Source organism: Giraffa tippelskirchi, chromosome 5 (genome assembly GCF_054371585.1).
Source record: "Giraffa tippelskirchi isolate mGirTip1 chromosome 5, T2T-mGirTip1v1.2.pri, whole genome shotgun sequence".
Taxonomy (NCBI): domain Eukaryota; kingdom Metazoa; phylum Chordata; class Mammalia; order Artiodactyla; family Giraffidae; genus Giraffa; species Giraffa tippelskirchi.
Window position 1 is genome coordinate 132,616,854 of NC_137279.1, and position 21,103 is coordinate 132,637,956.

The window sequence follows — 21,103 nt, forward strand, 5'->3', positions numbered from 1 at the left end:
GCACTGTTCTAGAGAGCTTAAATTCAATTGCTGAAGTCTAAGCCACGTATGTCATGAAAATGAAAGTGAAAGCTGCTCAGTCATGTCCGACTCTTTGTGAGCCCATGGACTATACATATAGTCCATGGAATTCTCCAGGCCAGAGTATTAGAGTGGTTAGCCATTCCATTCTCCAAGGGATCATTCCAACCCAGGGATCTAACACCGGTCTCCTACATTGCAGGCAGATTATTTAACAGCTGAGCCACTAGGGAAGCCCAAGAATACTTAAGTGGGTAGCCTATCCCTTCTCCAGGGGATCTTCCTGACCTAGGAATCAAACCAGGGTCTCCTGCATTGCAGGCAGTTGAGCTAACAGGGAAGCCCAAAAATATTGGTTCTTTGTGACCCCATGGACTATACAGTTCATGGAATTCTCTAGGCCAGAATACTGAAGTGGTTAGCCATTCCCTTCTCCAGGGGATCTTCTCAGCCCAGGGATCAAACCCAGGTCTCCCACATTGCAGGCAGATTCTTTACCAGCTGAGCCGCCAGGAAGCCCAAAAGAAATTTTAGATAGTAGTGAATGGGGAAGTTGCTCAGTTGTGTCTGACTCTTTGTGACCCCATGGACCGTAGCCCACCAGGATCCTCTGCCGTAGAATTCTCCAGGCAAGAATACTGGAGTGGGTTGCCATTCCCTTCTCTAGGGGATCTTCCCAACCCAGGGATTGAAACTGGGTCTCCCGCATTGCAGGCAGACTCTTTACTGTCTGAGCAAGAGTCATGCATAACGTGGTCAAATGATTGGATGATTCTCTCAAGAGTCTTGCAAGATTACACAGAACAATTGCTCAGCTGGGACAGAGAGATATTTCAGCTATTATGAAGCAAGGGAGTTTAACATCCTAGTTAAATGCATGGAGTTGGTGATGGAGAGATTTGAAGACTAGTCCTGCTATACTGTTTGACAGCTATATGTCAAGAGCAAGAATTCCATCTGTTTTTGCCTCTTTCCATTTTCTTAACTGTAAAATGGGTTAATAGTAATACCTTACTTATAGTGTTGTTGTATAAATTAAGAAGGTGGATGCATTTAAAGTATTTATCGTCTCCAGTACAAAATACAAACCCAGTAAACCACAGCTAGTATTATTATTGCTGTTATTATGTTATATATATCTTCAGGAGGAGGGCACATACCCATACTTGTGTCCTTCCATTTCAATCATGGTCTTCAACACTAGCGTCTCTTTTTCTACGTATATCAACACTCGAGTAAGAGAGTCATGCGTGCGTGTGTGCTAAGTCACTTCAGTGGTGTCAGAGTCTGCGACCCCATGGACTATAGCTCACCAGGCTCCTCTGTCCATGGGATTCTCCAGGCAAGAAAGCTGGAGTGGGATGCCATGCCCTCCTCCAGGGAATCTTCCCCTTCCAGGGATCGAACCTTTGTCTCCTGTGTCTCCTGCATTGCAGGAGGATTCTTTGCCACTGAGCCACCAGGGAAGCCAAGAGGGTCATACGTACTAGGCAAATATGTTAGCAAAACAGGGTCAAAATGAGTTTTGAAGGGTAGGATTTATCTGGCAAAATCTGCTGCAGAATGGATGAAATCTTTTAGAAACATACACTTTCAGCTTGGATCTCTACATCCACCGTGACAGGAACTCAGGAAAGTTGACGGGTGCAGTTTCCACTGGGAGTCCAATGCTCCTTCTAGAACTACAGCATCAGATACTTGTTTTCCTTGGGCTGACAGGACAAGGAAATGCTGTTGTTTCTCCCCAGCTGGGAGAGTCCCTAATGGAATACAGCACGAATTTGCCAGTACTCCTCTCTTGGATCCTTTGTGTTTCTTTATAAAGCTATTCTCCAGTCAGTTTCCTGTAACATGTGAGTAACTACCCACAATTTTCAGTTTCATCACAGGGATGCTGGAGAGTTAACCAACCTCTTTCAGGGATGACATACTCTGAAGAAGCACTTTTGCAGGGAATTGTCATTTGCAGTTTGACATTTCTGACTTAATGTTCCCCATCTGCATGAATTGAAAAATTCCTTTAAGAAGGATTTACATCTCATGAAATTTTAGAATCAGTCTGATTATCACTTGTGGTCTCAGATTCATATTTTCTTTCTTATTAGAGAGTTATTCAGCCCAGGTCAGCAGCAGTTTCTATAAAGGGAATTGGTGTGCCAGGTTTAAACATAGACAGTGTCTCTGACACACCTGTTTAGGGATTTACTAATTTCACAAGTGCAGTAATTTGAGCAAATCACATGTGAAACACTTTAAAAAAACAAAACAAAAACATCCATTAGTAGCAAGAGCCCTGACTGTTGCTATTTCTACTGTCTATAGCACCAGACCCAGCTGCTATGAGTAGATTCCACTAATGAACTGCTTCATTTCCAAAAGTTCTTTTGGTCAGCTTTTTATAAATTACAGTGTTTTAATTCAATATGACATCTACTGGAAACAGAGGATTGATTCAATCTTGCATTGTCTTTTGTTTCATTCAGATGTGATTATAAATGATCCGTTTCCATATTTCCAGCATGCCCACCACTTTCCTAAGCTCTGTGCCTGCTTAGTTCATTGGATTAGGACTTGAAACTAGTGGGGTCTCCAGCCCATGGTAACACAAAGCCCCTCTAACCTTGTCTGATAGTACTGTCACAAGGGATACAGCAGAACATCTTATAGATCATGGGGAACATTTTTTGAAACACAGCTCCAGGGCTTGTCCTTCTCAAGAAGGGTTAGTGCACATTTCCCTTTGTAAATAACAGCATATTCTCTAGGCTTTAACTGCACAAAATTGGATTTACAATTGAATTACAGGCAGCATTTTTAACTGGGCATCATGAAAGATGGTTTTCTATGTCAGTGAAAAAAGATTAACTTGTAAACCCTTGGTTCTTTCCTGCAATATCTCCATCAATACCCACCTTTAAAAAAAAGTAGGTAATTTTATGATTTGAAGCATATGGAATATTATTCATATAGGCCTAAGAAATTAAAAAGATGAAATGTTCCAATGGCTATTTCAAATGTTCCAATGAAATAGCCAATGAGAAAGAAGAAACTCTGACAATCTACAGCCTGCTTTCCACAGGAAATATATTAAATACCTTTGATAATGATAATGTTAGCTCAGGGACAAGAATTAGTTCATTTAAGTGTTTGTTACTTTGTCTCACTTGCATTTTTTTCTTCCACTGTTATTATTATTATTATTGTGTTTTTCTTTGAGCCACAGTTTCCGTCCTTTCTAAGTATTTACAATTTCTTTCAAGTGAGATCAAATGGGATTGCACTTCCTGTTTCCTGAGGGTTGGCTCCACCTTTGAAAATTATGGGTGCCAAGCAGAAAGAATCCTGTGACTCAAGGGAAATTTTTCCCTTTAAAGGAAAAAGCTGCCTTTTAGTTGAAAGGGAAAGACAATGCAGCTGTTTTGAGTAGCTTACATCTTTAGAAATGCTAATGAATATGATTGAATTTCACTGCAAGTGGGCCTAACAGTTCAGTTCAGTTCAGTCCCTCAGTCTTGTCCAACTCTTTTCGACCCCATGGACTGCAGCTTCCCCGTGCATCAGCAACTCCCGGAGCTTACTCAAACTCATGTCCATTGAGTCAGTGATGCCATCCAACCATCTCATCCTTTGTTGTCCCCTCCTCCTCCCGCCTTCAATCTTTTCCAGCATCAGGATCTTTTCAGATGAGTCAGTTCATCCCATCAGGTGGCCAAAGTATTGGACTTTCAGCTTCAACATCAGTCCCTTTATTCATTGAATATTCAGGACTGATTTCCTTTAGGATGGACTGGTTGTATCTCTTTGCAGCCCAAGGGACTCTCAAGAGTCTTCTCCAACACCACAGTTCAAAAGCATCCATTCTTCGGTGCTCAGCTTTCTTTATAGTCCAACTCTCACATCCATACATGACCACTGGAAAAACCATAACTTTGACTAGATGGACCTTTGTAGGCAAAGTAATGTCTCTGCTTTTAATATGCTGTCTAGGTTGGTCATAACTTTTCTTCCAAGGAGCAAGTGTCCATTAATTTCATGGCTGCAGTAACCATCTGCAGTGATTTAGGAGCCCCCAAAAATAAAGTCTTTCATGGTTTCCATTGTTTCCCCATCTACCATGAAGTGATGGGACCAGATGCCATGATCTTCGTTTTCTGAATGTTGAGTTTTAAACCAACTTTTTCACTCTCCTCTTTCACTTTCATCAAGAGGCTCTTTTGTTCTTCTTCACTTTCTACCATAAGAGTGGTGTCATCTGCATACCTGAGGTTATTGATATTTCTCCTGGCAGTCTTGATTCCAGCTTGTGCTTCATCCAGCCCAGCATTTTGCATGATGTACTCTGCATATAAGTTAAATAAGCAGGGTGACAATATACAGCCTTGACGTACTCCTTTCCTGATTTGGAGCCAGTCTGTTGTTCCATGTCCAGTTCTAACTGTTGCTTCTTGACCTGCATACAGATTTCTCAGGAGGCAGGTAAGGTTTTCTGGTATTCCCATCTCTTTAGGAATTTTCCACAGTTTGTTGTGATCCACACAGTCAAAGGCTTTGGCATAGTCAATAAAGCAGAAATAGATGTTTTTCTGGAACTCTCGCTTTTTTTGATGACCCAACTGATGTTGGCAATTTGATCTCTGGTTCCTCTGCCTTTTCTAAAACCAGCTTGAACATCTGGAATTTCATGGTTCATGTACTGTTGAAGCCTGGCTTGGAGAATTTTGAGCATTACTTTGCTAGTGTGTGAGGTGAGTGCAATTGTGAGGTAGTTTGAGCTTTCTTTGACATTGTCTTTCTTTGGGATTGGGATGAAAACTGACCTTTTCCAGTCCTGTGGCCACTGCTGAGTTTTCCAAATTTGCTGACATATTGAGTATAGCACTTTCATAGCATCTTCTTTTAGGGTTTGAAATAGCTCAACTGGAATTCCATCACCTCCACTAGCTTTGTTCGTAGTGATGCTTTCTAAGACCCACTTGACTTCACATTCCAGGATGTCTGGCTCTAGTTGAGTGATCACATCATCAAGGTTATCTGGGTCTTGAAGATCTTTTTTGTATAGTTCTTCTGTGTATTCTTGCCACCTCTTTTTAATATCTTCTGCTTCTGTTAGGTCCATGCCGAACAGTTCAAGTCAAAAAGAAAAAAGAGTTTTGAGGAACTAGAATCATTTAAAGACAAAGATCTTATTTACATTAACTTTATCCCAAGATGGGCCACAGTCCTCTGAGATGTCTACACAGAATCTGGGCTAGCTGTGGTCAAGGCACCTTGGCAGGGCCTGGAGACCAAACATTTTCTGTCACTCATTGTCTCTGCATGGCCTAGCAAATATTTGTTGACCAAACATTTGCTCTTTTCCATCTTCCTGTGATTGTCTTTCTTTCCTTGAAGTCCAAAACCCCTATCTCCTTCTACTTAGTCCAAGAGGACAAGTATACCTCATTTTATCCAACTGCCTTTGGAATCTCTTGTGTTTTAGTTCCCCGTGCATATGTAATTAAAGTTGTTTTTTCACTGTTTATCTGTCTCATGTCAATTTAATTATTCAGCCAGCCAGAAGAACCTACAAGAGTAGAGAAAAATTTTTTCCAACACCCCTACTAAAGAACTGTGGTGGACTTGAGAGCAGGGGAGATATGTAATTACCTGGATTGCTGTTGTTATTCTTCATTAAACATGGATTTTTAAAGGATCACAGTTGATCTATAGGCAATGAGCTGTCCATATTTTAAGGATTTGAAGGGAAGTTTTAAATATCTACAAATGGTAAACTTAGCCTGTTTCAGATTGTTAGGTTTCTTGCAGAGCAACTGCTCATGCTTGGGTAGTAATGAAGCATCCAGAATTAAAGATGTCAGGGAAGAGAGAAAATAGGTGACTGAAGAAACCTCTGATTTTCTTAACCTAAGTCAGGCCCATCTCCCTGACTGCCTGTCTCGTGTTTCTCTTTGGGTCATGCTTTCTTTGTCCTTTCTTTCATCTTTTTCATTATCTGAATCAGGTCATGAGTGAGTAAGTGAAAGTCACTCAGTTGTGTCTGACTCTTTGTGATCCCATGGACTGTAAAAGTCCATGGAATTCTCCAGGCCAGAATACTGGAGTAGGTGGCCTTTCCCTTCTCCAGGGGATCTTCCCAACCCAGGGATCCAACCCAGGTCTTCTGCATTGCAAGTGAATTCTTTACCAGCTGAGCCGTAGAAGAGGAGAGTGAAAAAGCTGGCTTAAAACTCAATTCAAAAAACTAAGATCACTGCATCTGGTCCCATAACTTCATGGCAAAGAGATGGGGAAACAATGGAAACAGTGATAGACTTTATTTTGGGGGGCTCCAAAATCATTGCAGATGGTGACTACAGCCGTGAAATTAAAAGACATTGCTCTTTGGAAGAAAAGCTATGACAGACCTAGACAGCATAATAAAAAGCAGAGACATTGCTTTGCTGACAAAGGTCCATCTAGTCAAAGCTACCATTTATCCAGTAGTCATGTATGGATGTGAGAGTTGGACCATAAAGAAAGCTGAGCACTGAAGAATTGATGTTTTTGAATTGTGGTGTTGGAGAAGTCTCTTAAGAGTCCCTTGGACTTCAAGGAGATCAACCAGTCAATCCTGAATATTCATTGGAAGGACTGAGGCTGAAGCTGATGCACCAATACTTTGGCCACCTGATGCAAAGAACTGACTCACTGCAAAAGACCCTGATGCTGGGAAAGATTGAAGGGAGGAGGAGAAGGGGATGACAGGATGAGATTGTTGGATGGCATCACCAATTTGATAGACATGAGTTTGAGCAAGCTCCAGGAGTTGCTGACGGACAAGGAGGCCTGGTGTGCTGCAGTCCATGGGTTCGCAAATAGTGGAATATGACTGAGTGACTGAATTGACTGAACTGAACTGAACTGAATCAGTAAAATAAAATATAGGACTTGTTTGCTTCAATGGCCCCTATGATGGTAGGGACTTTTGTCTGTTTTTAGGTATTTTTGACACTGATAGAACACTGACAGAATAGTGCCTGGCCCTGAATACGTGTCTGTGAAGGAATATAAGAGAAATCTTGTTGGTTACTTGCTATGCCTCCTTTATCCTGCCATTACAGTCTCATTGGAGTGCTGTAGCCAGGAACATCTGGCTTTGAGCAGAATCACATGTTCTCTTCATGTCTGCACATTAAGTGCTCAGTGAATATTGAAGGAAAGAAGGAAGGAGAAGAAGGATAGTAGGTAACATTTAGCTTCAAACAAGTTGGGACCAATATACTGGTTTGGGCAATAACTTCAGATGAATAACTGAGATACGAGGATGAGCATTTTATTACATCTCCACTAATTTGTAAAGGGCTCCCCACATTTTGAACAAATGCATTTCTTAAAAGTAGGCACAGATTTGCCTTATCTGCTTTGAATGGTACGGCTTTAATTGTCTCTTTGAATATACTAGCATTTCGGCCTTTGGTAGCTCTGCAGAAATAGTTATAGCTGTGTTAATAGTATTGATATATTGAAGAAGTTCCTTAGAAGAATTTCTTAGGGTAGGTTGAGATATTTAAATGGAAATATTTGTCTACATTATGAAACTTAATCTGAGCAAATTTAAACTTAAATCTACATGCATTGAGGTTGGGAATGTAGGTTCCCTGCCCAGCAGAAGTTTCCATTGGACCAATTATTTATTTGTCCATTCACTTACTTACTGAACAAACACAAGAGTCTGCTAGGTATAAAACACATTGTGATAGATAAAGGGAGAAGGGATGCATTTAGAATGATTTTTATTGTCTTTCAAAATTCAGTGTTTTATATTCCATCTTAAAATCTATTCCATCTATTGCACCCTACCCTGTGATCAGACTTAGTCATTTTCATCAATGGGTCTGACGGTGGAATTGAGAAAGTGCGCTCTGCAGAGGCATGTATAGCTTAGTTGGGTGAGCCTGCACTGGAAAATAGATTTAGTACCATATGCTCTTGACGAAGTGAAGACATGAGGGAAAGTTAAGAGATCGAAAATTAGTGGGAAAAACTCAAGCCTCTAAGAAATAAGTGGATAGGCCTAGACACTGGTTTTCTGTGTCTATGTGTGACTATGCCTGGAAAGACTCACCAAGCAAAGAGTTGTGATCAACTGGAAGCAGGTGAGCAGTTCAGCTAGTATGCCAATTGGCAGGCAAAGCAAGAACAAAGGAATCTCAGAGTAATCTTTCTTAACAGAGCACCTGTGAAGAGAGATACATTGGACAGGGTCTAGGATTGGCTTCTCTCTTTAAGCGCAGAGGAAATAGGGTAGAGTGTGGAGAATTTAAAGCAGTGGTTCTTATCCAGTGCAGGAAAACAAAATATAAATCAACCAGATAATACATTGCAAAAATCTTATTAATATGTTACATAATTTTGCCTTTCATGTCTGCTTATAGTCATGTATTCATATCTACTTTTTGATCAGATTGACTAAGTGGAGGGTAAAAGAGGATTGAAGAGGACAGAAATGTTATATATGCTAAAAGAACTTCAGAGAAAGGAAAACCTGGTTCCAGAAATACGTGTTAGTTAGCCAGAAAAAACATGTTGAATTTAGACATGAGAAATAGTCAAATTTCCACCGTAGTGATGGTAGGAAGGGCCATTGTACTACATGAAGGTAAACTCAGAAATGTTGGATTAGAGATCCCTGAGGGATTATGACATTTCATCTCTAGCTATCTAAGAACCCAACTCTTGCCTTAGGTATTGTTTAATTTGGGACACAGAAGCACATATCTGATGTCATGGAAACATTCTTTACAACCCTGTGATTTTTGTCAAGTGGACTTCTTTGAAACAACATCAGAAAGCAGAGTTAACTGAGTTTGAGAAACAAGATGAGTGAAAAGCAAAATCAAAGTAAGGTCAAAGGTCAGGGCAACAGAACCCTAAATCAGGATGGGAGTGTTTGCTTCATGCACCTGATATGATGCTAGTAACGACACAGGTACACTTTCCTACATGAGGCTCTGGTGGGGAAATGCCCTATTGGACAGAATGCAAACAAGAATATTTTTATATAATGACCTCATCTACATTGATCTTTGTGTCTCAAGCAGTCAAGAGAAATGCTCTGGCATTTGTTTCCATCATTGAATATGTACTGATCCTGCTTAACCTCTGTAAGTTGAACGTTAGAGGTCTCCCTGGCTTTGTTGTATTCAGATGTCTTTGGAAAGCTACCTTGATGTTTGGAGCTGCTGCCAACCTTTTTCAATATAAATTAAAAGTCACAAGGCTTTGCCACTTCTCCCTATGTGTTAAAGAGTTGCAAAAAGCCATTCTGAGTTCTCGTTCTTTAAAGAGTCCTTTTTATTATTCACATCAACGTTGTCAACTCAAAAAAGCCTGTTATAAATGGATTAATTTATGGCAAGATTGTTGATTGACAGGAAAAAGTTTGTTATGTATGGATTTGACATCACAACCATGCATAGCCAATTTTTCCACTAACAGTTTCTTTATGGAAGAATTCTTCCAGCCACATTGCATAAACAGCTGTTGGAAACACCTTTGCATCGATCATTTGTAATAGTTTATTAAAGTGGTACCTGGCAACATGTCTATATAGTTAAAGCCTTGCTCATTACCAAACCCCATTTTTCAGGAGTTTATTACTCAAGCTTTTCAAATCGCATCAAACTCAGACATCATGTGTGAGCATTCACTCTCTGCATTGTTTCTTTTGTTAGCGAAGATTCGGAAGCAGGGGCCTCATTTCTTATGGAGTGGTGTGGACTGTGATTGATTCTGCATCAGATTTTTGAAAAAAGCTTCTCTTTTTTTGAAATCAATTTTTCTCTAAAAATGTTTTTGAATGTTTATGTCTTTTCTTCTCTTGAAATAGATATTTATTAAAAAAAGTCATAATTATCATAAGGACACCCTTATGCTCTTTTAGTTTACAATTTTATGTGCTTGTACCATATTTGGAAGCTTCTCTTGATCACTTAGGTGTTTGCCGTTTCCCTCCTCTTTTCTTACCTGTTCCCCTTTCCGTGCATAAAAATGCCCCCTTGACTTGCTTTCCTCTTTGTGTTTGAATTGAATGGCAACTCTCTCCTTTCTTAAAGATTGTACTATATAAGTAAGAGGGCTTCCCAGGTGGCTCAGTGGTAAAGAATCTGCCTGCCAAGCAGGAGACATGGGTTCGATTCCTGGGTTGGGAAGATCCCCTGGAGAAGGAAATGGCAACCCACTCCAGTATTCTTGCCTGGAAAATCCCATGGACAGAGGAGCCTGGTGGGCTACAATCCATGGAACTGCAAAGAGTTGTACACAACTAAATGGCTAAAGAACAACAACAATAATGCAGGTAAGAAAATGGGCTTACTGAAACTCAGGTTGGAATGGCAGCTGTTACACATGCCACATGATTCTAGGCAAGTTATTTTGACTATGTAATCCCTGTTTCTGTTACTTCATGGAAAAAAAACAGGGCCAATAACAATACCAATGTCTAGCATTGTTTTTATATATATTTATATAAAGATATAAATAAGTTAATATGTGTAAAGGGCGTGCCCTTTAAGTGATGGTTGCTAGTGCCCTACTAATATAGAGTCAGGTAGAATTAGGCCCTAACACTAATCCTCCTGCATCCTTGGGTTCCCTTCTAAGCCTCTTCTGAGATCAGGGTACATTTTATTACAAGTATTGATATCCTTCAGCTCCTCCATAGGATATTGGCAGCTCCTTTTGGCAGCTTCCGTGGCAATGATGTCTCCTACCCCAAACCTGGTATACCCTGGAACTTCTTCAGAGGGGGTAAAGGAGGAAGGTGCATAATGATCTGTGTTACTCCGTTAGCCTGGATAAGCCCCAGAGCATATGAAGAGCTAACAGAGCCAGCTGGCTCCCCAGCAAGCCCTGGTTCTGCCAAGACCCACTGATTCCTGATGAGGAAGCAAAGAGGAAACACTGGTGCTAGGAAGACTGTGGAGGGCATTCACCCCCCAAGATTAGAAAGTTATTGGCTAAGGCAGATTGTGAGGATTCAAAGAGCTAATGAATGCTTTGAAATCCATTGAGAGGGAGTCTATTAACTAGACTAATGGATAGAGGGAGTCTATTCATTGTATTAGTTTGTCATTTTTAATCTCTCAGGTACTGGGTCCTTGAACAGGGTGGAATCAGACTTTCTTGGTGATGATTTAGCATCTTTGAACTGACTTCTAGATCATACTCACACACTGCATGCAAAGTACTGTGCTAGGCTTTCTCCACAATGATCAGACTTCCACAGCTGGATTCTTAAAAAAAATTTGAAAAAGCTGATGCCACAAATAATGCAGAGTTTATTCCTTTTCTTTCCCCCTTTTAAAAAATTTATTAAGATTGAAAAGTCCTTTGCAGCTTGACTTACTTATTTTCCAAGATATTTAAAAGGAGATATTCACAGGCAAAGAAACTTTTTCCTGCCCAAATGCAGTGTTTTTCTTTCTGTCCTCACAAGAATGTTGCTATGTGTGTCAGTTCTAGAGTACATCACCCTCCTTTCTTCAGAAAATGTTCCCTTTTTCTCCTGGTGAAAATAAAAATTCTCCTCCTACTATATAAGCAAATTCTCATGGCAATATGTTTTTGTTTCTGAAAATCATCACAAAGTAGATTGAAAATGTCGTAATATATTTTCAAAATTACCAAAAAGTGCTTCTATGAAGCAGCAGGCAGTTTTTGAAGTCACCATGAAAACCATATGCAACATGTAATGTCCAAAATCATGACTTTGGACATTGTTGCTTTAGCACATGCACGTGAGAATTCAGCTTCAAACAATTAGAACTATTCAAACCAGACAGTTCTCATTCTTTGTGGTATTTAAAAGGACTGGCAATTCATGAGATCTCTTAACTTGATACTAGTTAGTGATCTGCTCTCTTGTGATGTCATTACCCACAGTGACAAAAGGCAGGAAAATAAATGTGCTTTGACATTGTTCCAAAAAGCACTCAGGAAATAGGAATTTTTTTGAGATGAAGTAAGTTGAGAATATTGGCATTTTCCAAAGACAGATATGTACCCCTATGATTCTGGTAACACCACCATGCTTTGAATCCCATTTGGACTTGTTGGGCAGAAAATCATGGGTAATGAAAATATTCATCAATTTCATCCCCTTTAGCTTGGTGGATGGTCCAGCCTTTAAGTGCTTACTGATGGAATCAACCAGCAAGAGGTCATCTCAAAGTCTTCTGCCGGATGAAGTCATTGCACTTTGAGATTTGGGGGCACATCCCATTTTCATGACTATTTGAGGATATCCCAAGAGGCAGCACTGGGAGGTATTTAAACCAAGAATGATTGACAGTGTCTGTAAGTACTTATTATGTCAAGGCTTCAGCTTGTCGATTGATGGGAAATGATGTATAATAAATTAGAATGATCACACATCATTTCCCATCGATTGAAATGCCAAATCCTTGACGGAGTAATGAGTTATGGCCAATACCACTCACTGTCTTAGGGGTAGATTGATTGCATATTCCTTCATCGATGTGATCAAACAACTAAGAAATCCTAAGTACACATATAGCTCCCAAATTTTACCATTGTTCCATTGCAGAGGATGAAGTTAGTGTTGCCTCAGTGAGCATTGCACATTGCCATGTGGGTGTTGGAACAAGGGTATTCTTCATCATCTGATGCAGTGAGAGCCTCCTCACTTCCTGCAGAAATACAGATATATCTTAAGTGCAGTGAGACTCAATGAAGCACCATTAGCCACCCTAGCTACAAAAGAACAAAATAGAAAGGCTCCCAAAGTCACTTCACAGAAGCAAAAGGAGGAAGTTGACAGCAAGCTCAATGGAATGAATGTTTAGTATGCTCATGTACCAGTGGGTGGATATTTTTTCCTTTCTCCTGTGTAACTTATTCTCAGTAAAATATGCTTTTTAAAATCTTTTCAGTGGGTAAGACCAATTCATGTTCCTCTCTGGGAGGAAAAGCAGCTCCTTCTCGTCTCATAATTAAATACCCCAAATCAACAGCTGTGAAAAATTTTTATTTATTTAGATAGCCAACCTGTCTGTTTTTCCTAGAGGAGGGAGGAGAGCTGGCATGATGCGTAAAATTCACATTCTTTGCTCCTCAGTCAACATTCAGTGACTATTTCTAAGGTCTTTTGGACTTGTTGTATCTTCATAGGCATTTTAAAGTTAAAATAAATGAAAATTTTCTAAAATTTCATTAATTCAATGTGTTTTTTTTCAGCAGCCATTATGTACAAGACACTGTGATAACCTTAAAAAATATGTTACTGGGAAACAATTCAACATGGAAATTCTGTCTTTGTTAAGAAACAATAAAATGCTTTCATGATTAGAAGATATAATCTATTCTCCAGCTTTATACATAAACCCAAGCATTTGATTTCTTCATAATTTGAAGGCCACTAGACTAAATGCCCTAAGAGGGTAAGGAATATTGTCTTATTAATTACTGCATATTCAAAGCTAGTTAAGTTCTGGCACATGTCAGACGTTCAGTAAAATATTCTTAAGTGAGTAAATGAATGAATGAGGTATTGGGAATTATAGATTCTTTTCAAATGTAGGTGATTTAATTCGTGTTTTTAGAAATTTCCACTTTATATTTACATTTTCTCCCTTGGTAGAATCATCACGGACATTAGGAGGATGATATCCAACATGGTTACATCAAGTTTAGCTATTGAAGGAGGATGAGAATGGAGAGGGAAGCAGGCAGATAAAACATTTAATGATTCTTGCCATAGTAACAATTAAGTTAAAACATTTAATGATTCTTGCCTAAGCACCCTCGCCATATGCAGGTACTGTCTAGGGTTTTATACAAGTTGTCTTATTACCACAATCCTCATTTTACAGATGTGAGACCTGAGGTCTCAAGAGGTTAAGTAACTTTCTCAAATTTATGCAGATAGTGAGTAGAGTTGCTGAGAGTCCAACCAGTCTCCTCAGATCTGCAACTGACCTATTATTAGGAATGATCAGAGTAGAATCAACGGCTTGAGAATTCCTGTGAGAGACTCAAGATATCACTGTTAAATATAAGGTAGGAGGATATGACTAATGCAGGGTCCATAGTCTTCTGTCCATGCAATGGATACACAGAAACCACAACTACCCTTCAAATGATTCACTGAATGAAAAAACTGATCAGATTATGAAACCTGTGAAACTGTCAAGAAGCTAAAACATCATGAGCACAATTCTTGACTCTCAATATCTCTTATGTAGTCATAAAAGAATTATTATTTATTTGATTCACTTTATTCTAGGTGAATAACATATTCCCTTCCCTCAGGAAATGGTCTGTGAAGAGGTATTTAAAAAGTGGTAATGCAAGTGCTGGGCTTCCCTCGGGGCTCAGATGGTAAAGAATGTGCCTGCAATGTGGAAGACCTGGGTTGGATTCTTGGGTCAGGAAGAACCCCTGGAGAAGGGAATGGCAACCCACTCCAGTATTCTTGCCTGGAAAATCCCATGGACAGAGGAGCCTGGCGAGCTACAGTCCATGGGATTGCAAAGAGTTGGACACAACTGAGCAACTAACAAAGAACAGCAAATATGCCACAATAATATTAGTACTCTTAAGAATCATTTTACACCCTCATACTACCAATCAGTCACAAATATTTATTGGCATGATAGAAAAAGCTGAGATGATAAAATTATCTGGACTATAGTCATTAATTTATTAATAATTCTGAAAAGTGATTTATTTAGTAATATTCACCTCAGGTTGTAAAGAACACTAGGGTTTAAGAATGGAGTCATTGGTAACTGAAGAAGGAAAAGTCAATTTCATTATCCCTTCCTCTTATTCAAGCAAGTAGAATATTGTATTAAAACACTAGTTTCATCAGATAAGCACAATATAAGGTAATAGGAAAACTCAGAGAAAGATGATGTGCACCAAAGCAGACAGGGACTGTTTCCATGAAACCAGGATTCTTAATAGCACATCATGGGCCAGCTGCTCACCATTATGAGTTCACAAGCAGGCAAGTCCTTGATTCCATCCTCAGGAAATCTAAACCTGGCAGAATTTGCAGTATAATTATATTTAATTGGTTGTACAAGCACTTCCTAACTTTAAGTGGAGTTGAACTCAATGTTAAGTTAAACTTATCTGTTTGTATTTTAAACACATTTTCCTATAGAAAGAATGCCATGTTTGATGGTTAGGTTTGGAGGCTGTTTGTAAGGGCCTCTTTTGCACACTATTGGAAACCAGAAGTGTAACAGTGATGGCAAATATTATTTCAACTACATTTACTGCACCTTACTTTGCTTCTACAAAAATATGCATCTAAGTCCTACTTCTGAATATCAGGAACCACTTCTTTAGCAATGGTATTGCTCCTGGAAAGGGTCCGTTCTTATTGTGGACCCTAAGTTTACCAACTCCTTTTCCTTCTACATGTGCATAAAAATAGAAGCTCGTGAGGTAATCTCGCTACATATTTTATATTAAGGGGGAAAAAAAGACATTAACCTTCTAGGAGAGTAGGAGCTAGTTCTTCCTCAATCCACAGTTTACAGAAATAGGTTGCTTGTAATGTAGAGAAAGACTGTGCTGTCATGATGTTAACACACAGGCTCATAGTGGTGTGTGTTCTACCATGTCTACCCTTGGATTAGTTTGCTCATTGTATCTATTCAATGTATCCTTAAAGGCAGAAATTATGACTGACAGTTGTATAGTGATTTGCAATGTATAGAGTACTTTCACAACATTTTTCCCTTTAATGCCAACAATAACCCTATAAATTAAGTGTTTTTATCCCATAATAGTGGCTAAGACTCAGTAATGTGACATAATATATCCCAACACCCACCACAATTAAATGGCAGAGCTGTGATTTGAAGGAAGATATTTTTGGGCCCTAAGTTCTGTGCTCTGTCTATGATGTCAGACTGCCATAGCAGAATTTATGCTGTCAAACAGCTGAGGGTTGAACGCTCAGATCAAGTTAAAGCATTTGTACCAGTCTTTCTTTTAGAAATTGAAGAATCTTCCTTGGCATTAACTTGGGGTTTCTTTAAGTCCACCATTACGGAAACGATTGGATTTTCTGCCAAGAAACATTAAGGCTGATTTGACAAGAATGACGAGGCACTTTAAGAGTTGATTGACTGTTAGTACAAGGCTTTTAAAGCTTTCTAAAATTGCTTAAACTATAAGTGAAAGAAATGGAACTATCTACACAGAGTTTCAAAGGAAAGCCTAGGACATAAAGAACAAATGGGAGGATAGTCAGATATGTATATGTCTACCCAACAGTTCTCTGATTCCTACAACATACAGGTTCATTTGGTTTTCCCACAACGTTCTATAGTTCTCACACTCAGGGACACATTGAGGTCTAAATTTATGAATATTAAAAAATAGTTTTGTGTTTATTGAAGGACTTTCGGAAGATCTATTTAGCTAAGACTCTTGTTGAGATATGTATTTGCAACTCTAACTTGAAACTTATAATCTAAAGCAAATTTTACCCTCTTTTCACTTTTTTGATAGGGTGTGGAAACATGAGAAATCAATGGAAAACAGAATCTTTGAAGGTGACAGCATCGCGGATGAAATCTTCAAGGTGAGTTATATGAACTTCAGTTATAATAAATCCATACTTAGGACCCATGGTTACAGAATTATTTCAAAATTATTACAATTTTAAAGAAAAAATAAAGCAAGATTTTTCTCCATCTCTTTCTCAAAGAACACATTGAACTACAGTGTTCATTCATGTTAATAACAGATTTGTCACTGTCTCCTGTTAAAGGAAAACAAATAAATTAACAATCTTTATATATGATTTTTTTTAATCTCATAAAACTCTGGCTTCTAAAAATAATTTTTTAAGAAGATTCTTAACTATGGACTTTTCCTAATCTTCACATTTAATTAATGACCATTTATATTAGAATCTTGAGTCTTTTAAGGAATGAAATTCTAACAAGAATATATTATCATCTAATATGAGGCCATTGACAACCTTAGTATTAGAAAAAATAACCAACCTCAGAGTTAAGGAAAATAACCAAGTAAATGGTCAGCTATTTAAAGAGACTGATAGATAAACCTGCATTGATTTCCAAATGCTATCACATTCATGATAAGAGTTTTGGTCACTTGAAAACAGATTTTTGACATATTAAACCCTAGTGTTCTTTACAACCTGATGTAAATATTACTAAATAAATCACTTTTCAGAAGACTCATCTTATATAAATAAGCACATATTAAATTAAGTCCCTGAGACAGTTGAAATAGATGGTGATATTCTAGTCTTTCTTAAATTTTTTCCATCTTTTATAAGATGAAGTTCACCAACCATCTAGAATCCCACCATAAATGTTCAAGTTTCGTAGTATAAAAAAGTAAATGTTTAAAGTTCTGACGTATCATTTGAAATTTCTCTTCTGTAAGGACTCAACTGGAGGATAAGAGCTGGGTTTCTCAATATTGTGCTGTTGACACTTTGGGTCAGGTAAGTTTTTATTTTGGGGAACTGTCCTAGGCATGTAGGATGTTTAGCAGCAGCCCTGGATTCTACCTATTAGATGTCAGTAGCTCTTTCATCCAAATTGTAATGACCAAAAATGTCTCCTAACATTGCCAAATGTCCCTTGGGTAGATGGACAGAAGGACAAAACTATGCCTGATTAAGAACCACTGGGGTGGAAGCATAGACTTCTAGGGTTCCACTCCATTTTAGTTTTTTTAGATATTGAATTTGAAGGTGAGTTGGCTAAATAACATGTCTTAGATCATGCAATTGATTAGAAGTTGAGGTAGAACCCAAACCTAGATGTTATTATTCTTACAGTATTCTTCCCATTGTAGCATATTAACTTTGGATATTACTGTGGAAGGAATATTCCACTCACCCACGAACACTAAAGTCATTACTCAGGAACATCTTGGGTGCCTTGAGATGGTGGCCATCTAAGTTGAGTCATAAAGAACACATTATTTATATGAATGAAATAGAAATATTCAGAAAAGTTTTAATTGTTATAGTTCATTCTTGCAGATACTTCAGATGATGATAACTTAATAGCGTCTAACTGCTCACATAGCATGTTTGAAGTTGTACTGCAATGAAATTAATCTGTGCAAGTCTCTTACCTTCTGCCACCTTATTTTAGATAGGAATTTGTTGCAAGTGTCCTGATACCATAATAGTTTATAACTAAAGGTAGACAAAATGTGCCTGGAAGGAGCAATAAACTAAAGACCAAATTAATAACCCAGGACCACTCATTATGTAAGGAAATTTGTACATAAGCTGTGACAGTGTCTGTCCCCTTGAATTGGCCCCATTAGCCATCTCTGGTTTATTAAAGTAATAATGGAAACCTCCTCTAACAAGCGATCACCAAGAAAGTCCACTGCTGGGTAACCAGCTGTTTGAGGAACTAAAGAGAATAAAAAGAGGGTGAAAACAGATGGGATATATTTTGCATTTTCTACTCAGACATGAATATGTACACATATTATATTAGGCCATCTCTCCCACACATGTCCCTCTCTCCTTGGCACATTATGTTAACCATTCATCACTTCCATATATCAACTTCATCCAAGAATTATGTATGCTTTTTCTTTCTTAGACTTACTCCTTCTTTGCACTACTTTTTATTGAGCTCTTTGGTTAAAATGTGCTAATTTTTCATAAGACATTTTATAACTTATGCTGCATGGAAGATTTTTTGTGTGAAGTGTATGTTTGTTTGAAGCAGAATTTATATTGTATGGTTAGCTAGTAGTCCTACTAGGCTTCAAGACTGGGAGGATTCTGGATCATTATGTGCAGTTTAGATTGTCTGAATGTCAATCAGACTGAGTGTGAAAGCTTTTAAAATAATTTAAAAAATCTTATGCATAAGGGATATCTATTTTTGTTGAACTGGAAAATAAAGAAAAAATAATAAAGAAAAAAATCATAATTATACATAGTCTCATCGCTTGGAGATTATAGATAAATTACCCCTCTCCTCCCCACACACATACAGATACCGACACACACACATGCATGTATGTATGTATGCATTCATGTGTATATGTATGTGTATATATGTATACATATGTCTATATTTGGGATTATATGATAAACATTTTTTGCCACTTTTTCATTTTGTTACGATTAGTTTTTTGTGCTCTTGATTATTCAAAGATATATTCTAATTGTATGTAGATACTCTAATTTATTTAAATATTCCTCATTTTCTGTTATTGAACTTCTGATTCCAATTTTATCTGGCTATTTTAATATAAAATAATATATAATATAATAGTAAATTGATGATACAATTGATTTTGTACCTTTGTTTTTCCTGGTTGTTTTTCCTTTGATTTTCTAGAAGTCAAATGCTGGATGTAAGACCATAAACATTTATAAAACTCTTGATACATATTGCCAGCTTGTCCACCAAACAGATTCATCAATTTAAATTTCCACCAGAGATGTATGAGGAGATTTTTAATTTAAATGAAAAATGTAGTTGCTTAATAGGTGTCAGCATTAAACAACCTAAGAATTTTTTTATATGAATCCTCTTCTCACTTTTGGCACTATAGATTTTTTTTTTTAACATTAACTGCTTTTAATGAGTGGACATGGATCAAAAGTAAAAGAATGTGATAGGGGCTACCAAAATACTTTTTATTTTTAAAATAATGTAATCATTAAAGATATATAAAATATCAAATATGAAAGGGTATTAGATATCATTTAGTACACTTTCTCCTTTACTCAAAATTTAGTCATTTATTAAGTATTTATTATATGTCATTTCTATAATCTTAAATCCAGTTGGGAAGATAAAAAAAGTGCATAATGAATTGTAATGTATTCTACAAATATAAAGACAATGGACAAAGTGCAATGGAACTATATGCGAGTGGGGAAATGTTTAACTTTTCTCTGAAGAATAGAACCAGAAAAAACACGTGTGGAAGAGATAATTCCTAAGGAATGAATTCTTTTTTTTCAGGAGAGGGAAAAAAGGGTTTCTGGGATGAAACAACATTAAATAGATATGAGGACATGAAATGATACAGCTACTCAAACAACTCTGGTAGTGAGGAGCATAGAAGGCAACATATGTAGTGTTAGTATCAAATTTTCAGTGTCATGTTAAGCAGTTTAGTCTTATTCTCTAGCTACTGAAGACTTCTGAGCAGGGGACATGATTCTTTCTGTATCTGTATCTTCAAGTGAGAAGAGACTGGAGGCAAAATGGGTGACTGTCAGTGTTGCCTAAATGAGATGATAAGGGCTTGAACCGTGTCAAGTGGTGGAAAGACTACACATGAGGGGATGGGGTAAAAGCCATATGCCATCATCAACCAGTCCATCAGCAAGTATTGACTGAATGCAGTCTAGCTGCTGGAGATTCAGAGATGAACAAGAAAGAAAGTTCTCCCGCATGGAATTTTCTGTGTCTTTAAAAGAATTGGTGCAATAAATAAGTAAATATAACAGAAAACTAGTGATGATGAACACTATGCTTAGGGTGCCAAGAGGTTAGAGTAAAGGGGGTCTTCTCAGTTAGGATGACATATAAGCTGCTGCATGGAGGTTGATAGAAAAAGACAGCCATGTGAAGAGCCAGAGTTCCCTCACTCTCAGAGAGATGGAAAGTGAGAAGGCCTGCAGGGAGAAACATTTTACGAAGAACAGATAAATAATTGGAAAGGCTATATAGGGGAGGGAATAATCATATCGACTTTAGAGTCAGATACTCATGACTACAGATCCAGGCTATTCAACTTACCCTATTAAGCCTCAGCTTCTCCTGTAAAATGAGAAAAATAATGCAAACTTTAAAAAAAAATCACTGTAAAGATTATATAACAATATATGTAAAATTTATCATGTTGACTTCAGATAGTAAAAATTCAAGAGAAAGTAGTTGGCATCATCATCATGAAGAAAGGGAAAATTTGAGCCCTTCAAGTTTTTGTCTTCGGCGACTGAGAAATGAGCAGGGAAGCTCAGAATAGAAGCATGTTGGCGTATTCAGATAGTGAATCTGCTTTGAGAGACTTGTTGGAAATCCAGGGG

The 21,103-nt window shown here is 37.9% G+C and overlaps 1 long non-coding RNA gene across 1 annotated transcript in view; it reads left to right on the forward strand.

Annotated features, from left to right (window-relative positions):
- The window catches only part of LOC145507977 (uncharacterized), a 173,228-nt gene extending 154,251 nt beyond the window's left edge, over positions 1-18,977 (forward strand). The window contains exons 4-7 of the long non-coding RNA XR_014055266.1: positions 12,167-12,326; positions 13,258-13,460; positions 16,552-16,624; positions 17,461-18,977. This is a non-coding gene — a long non-coding RNA (uncharacterized LOC145507977). The remainder of the gene's footprint in view (positions 1-12,166; positions 12,327-13,257; positions 13,461-16,551; positions 16,625-17,460) is intronic.
- The last annotated feature ends 2,126 nt before the right edge of the window (positions 18,978-21,103 follow it).